Raw genomic sequence first — 7,929 nt, 5'->3', positions numbered from 1 at the left:
ACCTCAAAATCCACAATGGACTACCTCAAGAGGCACAAGCTGAAAGTTTTGCCATGCCCTTCACAGTCCCCCGACCTAAACATCATCCAAAAACTGTGGATAGACCTCAAAAGAGCAGTGCATGCAAGATGGCCCAAAAATCTCACAGAACTAAAAGCCTTTTGCAAGGAAGAATGGGCGGAAATCCCCCAAAGAAGAATTGAAAGACTCTTAACTGGCTACAGAAAGCACTTACAAGCTGTGATACTTACCAAAGGGGGTGTTACTAAGTACTGACCATGCAGAGTGCTAAACTTCTGCTTCGGGCCCTTTTCCTTTTTTGTTATTTTGAAACTGTAAAAGATGGAAATAAAAAAGTAATCTTGCTTACAATAATAAAGAAATGTGTCATCTTTAACTTTTATGCCTTTTGGAAATCAGGTAATCTTTTACTCGCTTAGCTATTCACAGTAACAGAAATATATATATATATGTATATTCTGTTTATTTACAATCCACTACACCTCACAAGAAAACACACTGAAAATATGATGCAATGAACATATAATCCTTCATGTATTGAAAGTTCCACAAGAAAAATACCCAGATGGATTTGCTGTGTCAAGTACTTGTATAGCGGAGCTTATTTCTTTGCGCGTAGTTACTTAAATGTATCTGATAGAACACTAGTGGAAATGTCAACCACTGTACTCATTTACTTTATTGAAATGTGGCATATTAGTTCCTTTGTAGGTATGCAGATGTAACACCAACTGTCTGTGATATGAATGCATTACATTTGGGGAACAGCACAGGAGTACCTTGACAACAATACTTTCATTAGCTCAAACATTCTTCAGAGCTCGTGATCCTTTATGAAATGAATTACATGTTCCTCTCACTCTCTGAACCCACTTTATTTTGTTAGAAATGTAAATTAGGAATGTAGTTATAAAAGGACAGCAACATTTTTCGCCCACACTAGGTTGCTGCAGGCCATTTTTCAAACATTTACTGATTGAAGAAGAAGAAGTCGTCCTCCAGCATACTTATTTTACTCTGAAAGAGCTGGGTACTGAAAGCATAATTTCTGTAATTACCATATGTAATGAGCTGGTCCTGTGCCAGCCTGCAGTGCAGCCTTTACATTAGTGTGATTGATCATGCCATAACTCATTCCTTGTATTCAAACCACTGGCTTGAGTTTTACTCCTTATTCACTGTAAGTGAAGGGACAATTTGTTTGCTTCTAAAGTATTGCTTGTGGTTGTATGGCTGTATGACTGAGGAGAGTGCTATACCTGATCTTTATGAAGGAGTCTTACTGCCAGGTTCATCAACGGAGAGTGAACCCTCAGACCCTTTGCAGGATGAGGCCTGGGATGTTTAATTTATGAATCCAGCCTCAAACTCATGGGAACACTAACTAGCAAGAATGGCATTTTCTGTGGCAGGACTCTAAAGATTTATTTTACCCAAGTAAGTGAATAACTGTGGAGGATCAATAAGTCTCTGTGAATGGAGAGTACTTGGGTGCTTGGGGGATATGAGTCTAATGTTTCTACTAGGGGATCCAAAGACTATGTCTGCTCTTCTTGTTTAATAAGAAAACAACTGTGACATAGATTAACTCAACTTTTTGGGCCCAGTTCTTCCTTCCACCATGATAAGTAGGTTGAAAAACTAAGGAGACTTTCAATTCAGACATTAGATGAAATTTCACTAAAGGTTTGATGATATCATTGCAGTTTGATTTGCCTATTTAGGAAAGAATATTAAATCAGCCATTTATGAGATTGTCTGATCACTGACAAGAAAACGAGAGAGCATAAACATTCACATCATGGCCACAGCAACGTGGGAGGAATATTGTATAAAGAAAAGAGCCCTCATGTTAACTGATTCAAAAATTATATATTTTAATTTGAAGGGACCTAATTTTACGGTGTCCATCTGAAAATAGCATTGGAATGTTTAATATCCTTTTTCTTCTGACACTGACATCTGGGTCAAGATGAACAGCTTTAACATCTGCCTGTTTGAATAAAGTGGCCACCTTTAATATGTAGTCAGTTCCCAGGACATACAGTATGTGGGTCACTGACAGAAATTTTGTGCTATCTAAGGGCAGGGATTCTGAGAGACCAGGGAAATAATGGGGTAAACAAATAGTGGAGCTTTGCTTTCTTAGCCTGCAGAGCTGTAGGAGAGGCAATTCAATAATAGCCCAATTGAAGTTCAGTGGCCATTTATTAATACCATTAAATGCAATTTTCTCTCATTGCACCAGGTATTTATGGTTCATTAGTGACAGAATTAGTGCCAACAGTGAACAGTATCTGGATGGAAACACTTCAAACATAATATAACTATGCACTATGAGTATTATGACATTAAACAGCTTTTAACACTTCAAATATAATACAATTCTGCACTTTGAGTATTATAATGTTAAAGGGTTTATAAGTAACAATTCATTTTATCAAAACACTTAACAGAAAAATATCAATGTGGTTTAATATAAATTTCTGGTACCTATTAACCATTCTTATTTAAATTATTTTAAGTTTTTCTGGTATTCATTTCCAATCCATACATTATTCTTTAAGAGACCACAAAATGATAGAAGTGAAATCCCAACATCATTTTGCATTTAAAAGATCACGCGTACTTCGTTTTAATCTGTGCAGTTTTGTAGATTGATCAGTTCTATCTGGAGTTTATTCAACCTAGTTCATACAATATTATTAAAAACTCTGCAAACAAAGTTCCCTGATGCCTCAACAAATGAACAACGGGAATTTGTAATAATCAGGAAGTCATAGATTCACTCTCTGCTTTGTGGATCTCAGTACTCATCTGGAGTGCTGGAGTTAGCTTTGTTGCCCTATATTAGATGCTCAGAGAAATCAGAGATTCTTGTTCCTCTTCAGTTTGAGTCACACATGCTGAAAAATACGGTATGACCATCAAAGTGTTTAAAAAAAAATTGAAATGGCATTTGTTATGAAGAATATTGCTCAGCTGAACATGTGAAGAATTATCACTAAATAGGAGATGTAACAAATGGTGGGCGGCGCTTTTGGAACAATGTCCAAGGAGCAATCAACTTTTTATGGATGAAATAAAAAGAAGTAATGCTTTAATATATAAATATAGTTTAAAGATTTACAGTTTGATTTTTCATCTATATCCAGTGAAAAAAACCTTAGTTCGTTTTCCATGTGTTATAAGCCTCTGATGTATGTAGTGGAAATCCATTCTGGCATACATTTGTTGGAGCACTTAAGCTAAATACAGTTGACAAGTACCTCAGCTATTATAAGTCCACATTAAACTTCAATTTTTCCTTCTGCTGTGATATAAGTGAAATTCCAATAAATTAATTTTATAACATAGAATTGAACTGATATTTTAACACTTGTTAAAACTGAACTCTTTCCTTCTAATATTGACATATTTATACTGCCTGTTATTTTTGATGGTTTAATAGTTACTTTTAAATTTAATATTCAACATCAGAAAGACTAACCAATGTTGACCTTAAATCAGTAAAAATAATCCATCTAATGCTAACAGTAACTGAATCTGACATGACTAAATATGTACGCATTGAATTTTATTCAATCAAAAGGTTTCAAGACTTTTTATAAGTTAATTCATTTAACATATTTTATACATTCTAATACTCTACTATGCAGTTGAATTTGTTGCTCTTTTGATGGAAGTCTGATGTGCTAAAGCAACTGTTGCATTGTGGTGGTATTGGGTTTTCTGACCTTGAAGTAATAAACTCACATGAAGACCTTATACCCAATCAGGTATGACTAGCCATCAGTACTCTCACAAAAGGGAGATTATATTGTAATTACTCAATCTTCAAAGACTAGTTTACTTCCCTGCTTATTCAACATGGCGCATTTAGCTGCCAATACTTACTATTCAAGTGGTGGGTCCCCTCTCCCTCTGAAGGAGAAGATACTTCCAGCTAACAAACTAGATTAAAATGCAGTTCATTTATTTTCAGTGATCCAAACAACATTCTTAAAACACATTTAATACTCACAGAAGATTTTTATCTTAAACATTTCCAAATTACAAACCATTTCTAAAACATAAGGCAAAAACATTCCTAAAATACAAAGCATTTCTAAAACATAATTCCTATAAACTAGAAAACGACAAACCAATGATCCAGACAAACAAATTGTCTGTCGTAGAAACAGAAGCCAAATGGATGGATTCTTGTTCACCCCGTATTTCTTTCAGGTTTTTTGTTGTTCCTTACCCTTTCTTAATAAGCCTGAACTGCTCTTTACATTTATACCCTTTTACTTCCATTTGGGTGACTTCAAACATCATGACATTTACACAGATGATCAAGAAGCTGTTTGGAGACATAGATGTCAGCTATTTACACTTAATACTGTGAAATTAATTCATTGAATACATAAGCCTTCAAACATTATAGATCAGTTTTTTGATTTACAAATTGATTTTGTCCATCTAGTCTGTCAGCTTCCTTGAACTAAGCAACTTAGTCATCTGTTCTCTTTTGAAACAAGCCAAATTAAATAACCCATTGTCTTATACTGCACTCTTGAGCAGTAATAAACCAGGTGTAGTGAGTTACAGCCTACTTCTCACAACCAGAGCATCTGCTATTGTATATACAGAAATTGTATGCAAAGCTGTGTTTTTAACTTCAAGCTGATTACTGCTTTCTTTTAATTTTAAGACATGAAAGCTGACTCCCATTTATGACCAAAAGCTAAACAAATTATGAGGGGCATAGATAGGGTTTATGCAAGCAGACTTTTTCCACTGAGGTTGGGTGGAACTACAACCAGGGGTCTTGCGTTAAGGGCAAAAGGTGAGAAATTTAAGGGTAATATGAGGGAAAGCTTCTTCAGTCAAAAGGTCTTAAGAGTGTAGAATGAACTTGAAGTACAAGTGGTGCATGCAAGCTCGATTTCAATATTTAAGAGAAGTTTGGATAGGTACATAGATAATAGAGATATGGAGGACTATGGCCCTGGTGCAGGTCAATGGGGGTAAATAGTTTAAATAGTTTCAGGAAGGATTAGATAGCTGAAGGACCTATTTCTGTACTCTATGTCTCCATGTCTGTATGACTCCAATCTCCATCAAAACAGGTGCACCACAAAGCTGTGTGTTTAGCCCCCTGTTCTACCTGCTTTATACATGTGATTGTGAGGATATGCACATCTCCAATGCTATATTTAAGTTTGCTGTTGACACCACTGTCATTGGCCAAAGGTGGCGATGAATCAGCAAATAGGAGGGAGATTGATAATTTGGCTAACTGTTACCACAACACCAACTTCTTACTCAATGTCAGCAAGACAAGGAGATGATTATTAATTTTAGGAGGAGGAAACTGGAGGTATGTGAGCCATTCCTCATCAGGGAATCAGAAGTGAAGAGGGTCAGCAACTTTATGTTCATTGGTGTTATCATTTCAGAGATCTGTCTTGGGCTAGCATGTAAGTGCAATTACAAAGAAAGCACAGCAGCATCTCCAGTTCCTAGAAGTTTACAAAGATTTGGCATGACACCTAAAACTTTGACAAACTTCTACACATATGTGGTGGAGAGTATATTGAATGGTTGAATCATGGCCTGGTATGGAAACACCAATGCCTTCAAACAAAAACTCCTACAAGAAGTATTGTATATGGCCCAGTTCATCATGGGTAAAGCCATCCCCCACAATTGAGAACATCTATATACAGTGGTGTTGCAGGAAAGCAGCATCCATCATCGAGGACCCCCACCACTCAGGCCATGTTCTGTTCTTGATACTGCAGTCAGGAAGAACGTACAGGAGACTACAAACCCACACCACCAGGTTCAAGATCAGTTATTACCCCTCAACCTGCAGGCTCTTGAATCAGTGGGGATAACTTCACTGAACTTCACTTGCCCCATCTAAAGTCCATAGGTTGTGGGAAACAATCTGTCGACTGTGGGAAACTGCACTGTTCCCACAACCTATGGACTCAAATTCAAGTGCTCTTCATTTCATGTTATCAATATTTATTACTTATTTATATATTATTATCAGTTTTTAAAAAAAAATTGGATTTGCACAGCTTGTTGTCTTCTGTTTGTTCGCCATGTTGGATATGGTCTTTCATTGATTCTATTGTGCTGCTTAGTGTTACTGTGAATGCCCACAAAAAAAGAAATTTCAGAGTTGTATATGGTGATATATATGTACTTTGATAATAAATTTACTTTGAACTGGTTTCGTGGCAGCTTTCTGTATATATGTCCTTGATAAGTGGTAGACTGGTGCTAACGATGCACTGAGCAGTTTTAACGACCCATTGTCGAGCCTTTCTGTCCTCTGCAGTGCATTTACCATAGCATACAGTGATGCAGCATGTTACAATGCTCTCCACTGCACATCCGTCAAGGTCTTTCACTCTGGACCTGTGGTTCTCTACAATTTACTGAAGGTTTCCTGTGAAGACAAAGACAAATTAAGTATTTGTTTTACAGATTTTGCCTTGAAAATTTTGGAGCCCAGTCTATGCCATCTTAATTTCCCTTGCTAAATTCATCTTCTATATGACCTATTACAGCCCCAATATACTCCTTGTCACGAGTGAATTACAATATTGGACCTGCATGTTTGGAACCAACTCACAACCCCGGTTGTATGCATACAATGAACTTGGTGTTTTTCTTGCAATTCCATCTCCGTGAGGTGGGGTTAGGTGGGGTTGGGTGGGGGGAGATGGTTGGTTATCCTGTCTAAATACCTGTGGCTCTGATTTTTATATGTTAGCCTGTTACAGTGCAACATTATCAGAGAGTCTCTGTGTATATCTCAAAATCATGTTAAAATAGCACTTGAGCAAATGGGTTTAAATTTTACTCTCCCCAGTTTCTGTAGGATTTTGATGGTAAATGGATGTTGCCATGATTGAATTTTGGGCCAAATGCAAGGAGAAGACTGATATTGTCCCAATTCTTAACATCATTGTGCATCAAGGATAATGAACAAATCCTGCTGGCAAAGGTGCATCTACTATAAACTATACTATGTGCACAAGTTTATTATTCTTGATTTGTTCATGCCACTAATGGCACAAAAATTCTCAACTCAGAGATCTTGTGGGTCTGTAAGAGTGATTTTTTTTATAGAACACTTCTGAGCTGATTTTACTTTCTGCAAACCCATCAAATACGTTATTAATATTTATGTTGTGAAGAGGTGGAGTTGTTAATGAGTTGAAGGGCCATTTCACAGCTATATATCTTGGTGTTCACACCAGCAAGATGAAAATGGAACAGACAGGACAAGAATGAATGGCACGAGAGGAAATAAATTATAAAAAACACTTAGAGAAAAATTAGCTAATGAAGAGACAGGCAACAGAAAACAATGGATTAATGGCAAGTGCTTGTACTTTGCCATTGACAATGCTTAATAGTTTTTGCAATGTTCATATCTTAATCACCACCAGTGTGGGTTATGTGTGTTCTGATATTATTTTAAAGGATCATAGTACATAATGGTACAGCTATTCCGAAAGTCAACATTTTCAATGTTATTTATCTTGACGTTTAAGTATAACTACTAATAGTGTAAGAAGATGACAGTTCTGCATATCTATATTGATAGACTTTTGAGTAAATTGTAACTTATGTAAACACACACATATATCAATGACGTTCATAGAGTCATTGCATATTTAAGTGACTTAGGAATTCAGTAAAAGATCATCAGGATTTTCAATGGAACATAGACGAAATGAGATTTTCCTTCTTTTTGAGAAAGTCTTCATAACTTCTGAATATTATCTATAACTATACAGGTTAAATTTCAAAACTGCATTAATTAGACAAAATCTTCACAAAACATGCTAAGTTAAGGTTTCTGTGTGCATTTCAGCTCAAAAAGATACATTGCAGACT

The sequence above is a fragment of the Mobula birostris genome, chromosome 4, assembly GCF_030028105.1.
Source record: "Mobula birostris isolate sMobBir1 chromosome 4, sMobBir1.hap1, whole genome shotgun sequence".
Taxonomy (NCBI): Eukaryota; Metazoa; Chordata; class Chondrichthyes; order Myliobatiformes; family Myliobatidae; genus Mobula; species Mobula birostris.
Note: the sequence above shows the minus strand (reverse complement) of the source record.